This window comes from Chironomus tepperi, unplaced genomic scaffold (assembly GCF_022539635.2).
Source record: "Chironomus tepperi strain 1889 unplaced genomic scaffold, CSIRO-AGI_Ctep_v1 contig_85, whole genome shotgun sequence".
In the NCBI taxonomy this organism is placed as follows: domain Eukaryota; kingdom Metazoa; phylum Arthropoda; class Insecta; order Diptera; family Chironomidae; genus Chironomus; species Chironomus tepperi.
The window spans coordinates 3,401,830-3,409,086 of NW_027226207.1; positions in this window are offsets into that span (position 1 = coordinate 3,401,830).

Sequence of the window (7,257 nt, forward strand, 5' to 3'; positions counted from 1 at the left end):
CGGAATTTACTGAATGAATAGAAGCAAAAGAATGTCACTGAACGCACCTTTGAGGCAGAAATTGTCACTGATATCACTTTTGAGGCAGAAAATGTCACTGAACGCACCTTTGAAGCAGAAAATGTCACTGAACGCACTTTTGAAGCAGAAAATGTTACTGAACGCACTTTTGAAGCGAAAAATGTCACTGAATTCACTTTTGAAGCTGAAAATTGTCACTGAACGCACTTTTGAAGCAGAAAAAGTCACTGAATGCACTTTTGAATTAGAATACATCAGTAAATACACTTCATAAAGCTAACTGCTAAAACTCCCACGCCAAAAATCAGCATAACCTAAAATAATATTGTAAAATGCGTTTTAATATCTTCCTGACCGCCAATCCACCTATTATCTATTATTATATAAATTTCCCTTTTCACATTTAACATAACAATCAACCATAAGAGCAGTTATGTTAAAGAAGAAAAGCAGGAAAAAATGTTTCGGGAAGGAAACACAAAACATAGCAAAAATAAACATTTTTTCTGACCTTTTCGATTCGTAGAGGAATATATAAATTGTAAGGCAAAGAAGAAGAGGAAACTTTTGGAATTAAAAAAATATTAGATTAGATATTGTCGGTAGACAGTAGGTAGAGGTAATATGAAAATTATCAGCTTTTAGCTACTTTATGGTATGTTTTGATGAGCCTTAAACTTTATTGCCTGTGCTTTAACAAATCAAATTTTATGATGAGGATGGTAAAATTATATGAAGTTACTTCGGATAATTTAAATATAGCTTGTTAAGTGGAATATTATATAATGTTGAGTTCTGAACGTGACTGATGGCTAATTATATGGTATATTATGTAAAGAGAAGACTACTAAATGAACATTGTTATTATGGATATAAATTCATGAGGATATAATTAAAGCTTTATGAACTTTGAGGTTTTTAATTGAAAACTTGCTACTCAATGCACTTTTGAGTCAGTAAATGTCACTGGAATCACTTTTGAAACTGGAAATTGTCACTGAACGCACTTTTGAAGCAAAAAATGTCACTGAACGCACTTTATAAGCAGAATATTGTCACTGAATACACTTTTGAAGCAAAAAATTGTCAATTGAAGCTGAAATTTCAAAGAAAAAAATTGTAAGCACAAATTCAACTCCAAAGCAAAACACAAGGTCATGAACACTTAACCTCAATATAAACAGACCTGAAACGTAATATTTCCATAGCTTTAATATTATAATGACGATAAAGCTCTCTGATCATTGAACATCAAACAATTTAAAGCTCATTTAATATTCAATAAATGATTCCTTGTAATAAAGCTTACCATGCCTCTATGACAAATATTTTTTTCATGCTTACCTTACCAAAGATTCAACAAATATCAAAATAGAGAGAAAATTCATTAATTTAATAAATGAGGAACAACTCAACAAACTCATAAGAAAATTATTTTCCAAGACTTTTACCAAAGTTTTTCTGCATGAAAGAGCCTCAATACACAAAACAATATGCAAATGTATGTGAATCAACATAAAACCACATTATAGTTGCTTATCAAAACTTTCAATTATGCAACAATGTGTTTTGATATGAATACACATAGACATACACAAAGACATTTTGATATAAAAGCACACAATATTTTTATTTCATGTGAATATCAACATGAATGATCAAAAGAAAAACTCTTTGAAATTCATCCTCACCGTAGGAAGTATGTTAAAAAAAAGAAGCCTACAATAACTTATATATATGTGTGCATGTATCGTATGGAAAGTAAGAGATAAAAAAAGTGGATGATAAAAATAAAGAAGAAAGCAGGGGAAATTTACAAAAGAAATTACCGCTCATTGCGGCATCAGAATATATGTAGATGTATATATGCTTAGGAAATAATATGATGTGATATGAAAAAGAATACAAGTGAGTGAGTGAGGAAACCACATTGAATTCCTTTTGTCTTTTAAGACATAAAAAACATGTAATTATGGAATGTACTGTATATGTCACAAAAACATACACAAATGATATCGCATTTAAATTTTAGAGAGCAACAAAACTTCGTTTTAAGTGATGGGAAATTGGTTTTATTGCGCAATTTATGAGCTTTTGGCAGGGGAGATGCATTTTTTCTTTTACTGCCTTAACTCAAATATTGCAGATTGCAATAGATTTTAGTATGTGTCACTCAGAATGTGACACCAACAATTAAGTGTCTCTAAACATTAAATGACAATTTGAAAGTCGATGGTTCAAATCTTACCGCAGTTAAGTGCTTCCGTATGGTACACGGTTAGGCGCTTTGCTCAAATTTGGAATGGTTTTCGAAGGTCATCAGTTCGAATCCCATCATGTCCAAATTTGATTTTTCAAAAGTTCATAAACACTTCAACTGCTTAATGTACGAGATAAAGGCTAGATTTGAAGTTCTGGGCAAAGTTGGAAGGCATGGACGAGTCAGAAACTTGAAGTTTAGTGGGAAAATAGGAATAGGAACTATAAGATTACTTTGTCAACAGAAGATTGACAGACAAGACCGAAAATATTAAGTTGTGTCAATAGAAGATTGAAAATACAACCAAAATCAGACATAAAACTTGAATCTTTGATCTCCTACATCCTCAATAGTCAGTATTAAACAAAATGAACTATCTCACCTACAGAACAGTCGACAAGTCCAATAATAACACTCTTTTAAAAAATGTAGACATTACACCAAAATCCCCATAATTCCCAAAACATCCAATAAATCCAAAAGTGCATTACAGCACACGAAATTGCAACATAAATATAAGCACAAAAAAATAGCACATTAAATTAAAAGCTATAAAAAGAATAATCCAAATGGACAAAACGACAATGGTATCAGATGAATTTCCCATGAGAAATTCCACTAAAAAGCTTGTACTCCAAAAATATATAAAAAGCTCTTGTGCTGATTAAAAATCCCTTGAGATGCATTATCATTGACAGTGTAATGAGATTTTTTTTTTGACTCTTTGTGCTGTAACAGAGCAGCACCAAACATCAGTGGCAATATCAGTAGCAAAGAATATGTTCTTTTTTTATGTAACAGGAAGTGTTTATGCAGGCAATAGAGGAAGAAGTCTCTCATGCGAAAGTCACCTTTCACTAATAAAAATGAAGATGAGCTTAAAAAGCCATAAAGACACAACGAAAAGAGAAAAAAAGAAAAAGGAAAAAATAATCAATAGGACAGATGGGAGGCAGGCGGGTATGGGATGAAGAATTTCTTGTGCCAAAGCAATTTCCAAAAATAAATTCTCAGCTATTGTCTTTTTTTTTCTTGTGCCTCTCGTTAGCTCATCGGCAATTCGAATTTTCTTTCCTTGCTATTTTTGTGAGGCAAAAGAAAAGTAAAAGAAAATTCTTTTTTTCAACAACTGCGCATAATCTTTCCTTTTTTTCTGCGAACCTTTATGTAGGTTCTGTTCTTCTTCTTTTCTATTTATTTGAATTTCTCATCGTTCCTCTACCAACTCATTCCATATTAAATTTTATTTCGCAATTTTTTTATTTTTCGCTCTCGCTTTACATCGTGGGAAAAAAGAATGTTGTGTCGCTGCTTGATACACATCGAATTGGAATTTCAAAAGGAATTTCTTTTTGGATGTTGGATAGAAAAAGAATTTTTCTTTTTTATTTCACATGGAAATTTTTTGTTTAGATTTCTTGACGGCGTGTTTAAATTTTTGTTTCAACATCTTGACTTTTTTGGCTGTGGTGAGAACGACTTGAGGACTAAGTCAATATGAATTCGTTGTCAAAGTCATGGATTTCTTTTTCGTTTTTAATTCTAATGCTGGACTAATTTTGTGCTTTTTGAATGCCTCTAAATTGTTTTTACGAATGTTCCAAGCGTATGATGTCGAGAGATCAAACATTTAAGTGTGTAGCTTTGATCTTTTCGTGATGAATTCAGTTGGGAGATTTGGGAAGCCGAAGTCTGATTCCGAAGCTGACCAACGTGGTTTCTCCTGTTACCCCCAAACAAACCGCTGACGACCGAAGCTATGCCGGGATATGTACTTACCCAACCTGAACGAAGAAGACTTTGGTGGGCTCAATTCACTAGTTTGAACTGTCTCTGATGTCAACTCTAAATTAAAGTGGTGTCTAGAAGAACTTTAGACTTGTTTCAATAACAATGCGCTCGCTCATAACGCCACCAGCATTGTGTTGTTCAACTACATCCGGATAAAGCAACACATACAATTCACCAACTTTACAACTTTTCTATCCTGCAGTCATTTAAGAACTCTTCCGAATTTAAAACTGGCGTTCATATCAACTCTGATTCCAATTTTTCGGAAGGTTGCAACGCATTCCCTGAAGGTACATGGCATAGAAAGTGTGAAAATTGTGACTTCAGACCTTCGTGACACTCATGTGACAATCTTGTGTGAGATCGGATTCCACCTAATTTTGGCTGCATGTCAGAATCATGCTGATCTGGTGCCATACTTTTTGGATATTCTGCGTCTTTTTCTTTACAATGCTGTGAGCATTCCTCTCCTATAATTTAATGTTCATAGCATTCTTCTAGTGCAGTGGTGGGCAACCTTTTATTTTTCACGTCAAGCCTTAGTGGAAATCCTTGACCAAACAACATATGGTTCATGGCATTTCCAAACATTTTTGGTGTTGGATATAGATTGTCCACCACTGCTCTACAGTAATCTAAAGCTCAAAGCTATACAACAGTACTGTACACAAATTAGAATAAGAACAAATTCGTCTACAACTTAACTGTTTGTAAACATCTTAAATGTTGATCCAATCTGGGAATCAATTATTTTCGTCTCCAACTTACAGCACCAAACGACACAACAAATCATATTTGCTTCATAATCAGAAAAAGTATAAACGTTATCATCAGAATCCTGAATGTCCTTAAGTAAATGCTTTTACTTTCATGCTAAAAGTAGTTCAATCTGATTATAGCCAAAATCCTAGCATAAAAACTGATTAAATAAGAAGTATATTCTGTGTCAAAAAAGAATTGATGCCATTACAAAAAAATCTACCTTTTTTATATCCTATATTGTCCTCAAAACGATTGTGACAATAAATTTTATTGCTTAAACTAAGAAGAACTAAAATTACCAAGATCAATATGCGCCATTGTTATCAATGTTGAATTTCTCCCATTGCACACATTCCATCGACGAACGAACACAACAAAAAAAAAAGATAAAAGCAAAAGCCATCGGAAGGAAGGATATAAAAGCGATTTTTCCATCAACACTAACAATTTAATAATCCTTTTTTGTCAAACTCAATTATAGAGAAAATTCCATTCAAACAGAATAGAACGTCATATACAGAACAGCAGACACGACAGAGGATGAAAAAACAACATTAATAACTAATTTATGGCATTATGATAAATGACAGAGCAACGAATAAGTCACACACATACAAAGTATTACATTGAATTTATATTATTATTGACAATAACAACAACAGCAACAATAATCACAGCCTTTGTTACTACTACAATACCTTTTTCGACACGTTTGCCTCTTCTTTCAATGCCTACGATCAGAACTTAGTTGTTCCCTTATTTTTTTCTGTAGATGAAAATTTTCATTCTTGTTCGACACTTTCTTCACTGATGATAATTAATCAAAATCAGATTCTTTGGGATGCGAATGTTTTTGCTGTTTTATCAGAAAATTTTGCAAATTGGGAACTAGCTGAGGGTTGGAATCACTTAGTACGCATTTCTATGAATAATGCATAGATGTTGGGTAGATAAAGAATGGAAAATTGCATATGATTAGAATGAGTTAAGCAATTTTTTATAAGAAGCACAATGTGGAGAACCGCATTTTTTGTCATAAAAATGGATCAGCCGCCATAGGACAGTCGGGGCAACTTCTGAGGTTCTCGTTAATACGATTTAGTAACTACTTATTTTAATGTTAGCAAATGTGGTTGTTTTTGCCAAGTATTTAGCTACTTGTTACCAGATCGGCACATTTTGAAATGTTGCCAACGGGCCGACGCGGTAGCAGTATACTTATAAAACAAATTCTAAGTGGCTGTCATTTGGTTCTATGTATACTGCCAGTTGACGAAAACAACCAAGAAATACCAAGTGGCTGTCACTGCCAGTTCCAGGAGAATATTAAGGTTTGGGGGAGGGGCTGATTAAGATGTCATTTCTAGCTAGTAGCCACGCACCTAAGCGATATTCTAACGAACACTGTGTAATGTTCTAGTTTAAGGTGCGATGACCACAACCTCAGACACCTAAAGTACCAATAAGCATTCACCCCTCAAAAATCAGCTAAAAAGGTTCGTATAGAGAACTTTTATGTTCACATCTTTTCGATTCATTCGATGATGAGAAAAAAGTTGCTACCATCATCATTAGCTTCATTTCTTCTTCTTTTTTTATTTCCTTCTCCTCTCATTTTTTTTCAGATTGTCGATTTCATTATTTCACTTTTTTTTTTTCTTTTTAAATGAAATGAAGTCAATTTTAAAGTATTAATGAGGTTTCATTGAATTGAAATGATAAGAACTTAGTGGAAGTGGACGAAAATTTGCTGGATGAAGCATATCAATGATGATACTGATGGAAAATCATTACTAAATAATATTGAGGGGGATATCGTTAATGACATCTTTCGTTTCAATATGGATTGGGGATTTGATAGGTTTGCAGTACGGATTATCATTCATTCATAATCGACAGTCAGCAAATCCATAAATTGTATTGAAAGTGAGGATTTGTGTGTCTTATAAATATTTTTATTTTCTACTTGCTTATTTATCTTGCAGATGGATATTCAATATTATTTATTCATAATTAAATGGTTTAATTATACTTATTGATACTTAATACTAAGTGAGCGTTTGGGTGTAGCTTGTCGATGTTGATAAATATTTTTAATGAAGAAAGTGTTGAGCATACTGAATTAATTTAGACGCAATTAAATTGTGATGTTTATTCAAGACAATTAAATGTTGATTTTCAGTTGATTTAATTATATAGGCATTTAATTTGGTTGGAACTCATCATCAGATACAGAAAATCGATTGAAATTATATTCAATTCAGAGATGTATTAAGGGATCAAATCCCAAAAACGGTGATCACATTCCAAAAAGGTATCAATTCCCAAAAAACGAGCTCAAACCCCAAAAAGAGATCCAACCCCAAAATGAAGCAAACCCTAACAAAATTTCATGACCCAAATAGGGATCTAAACCCAATAAA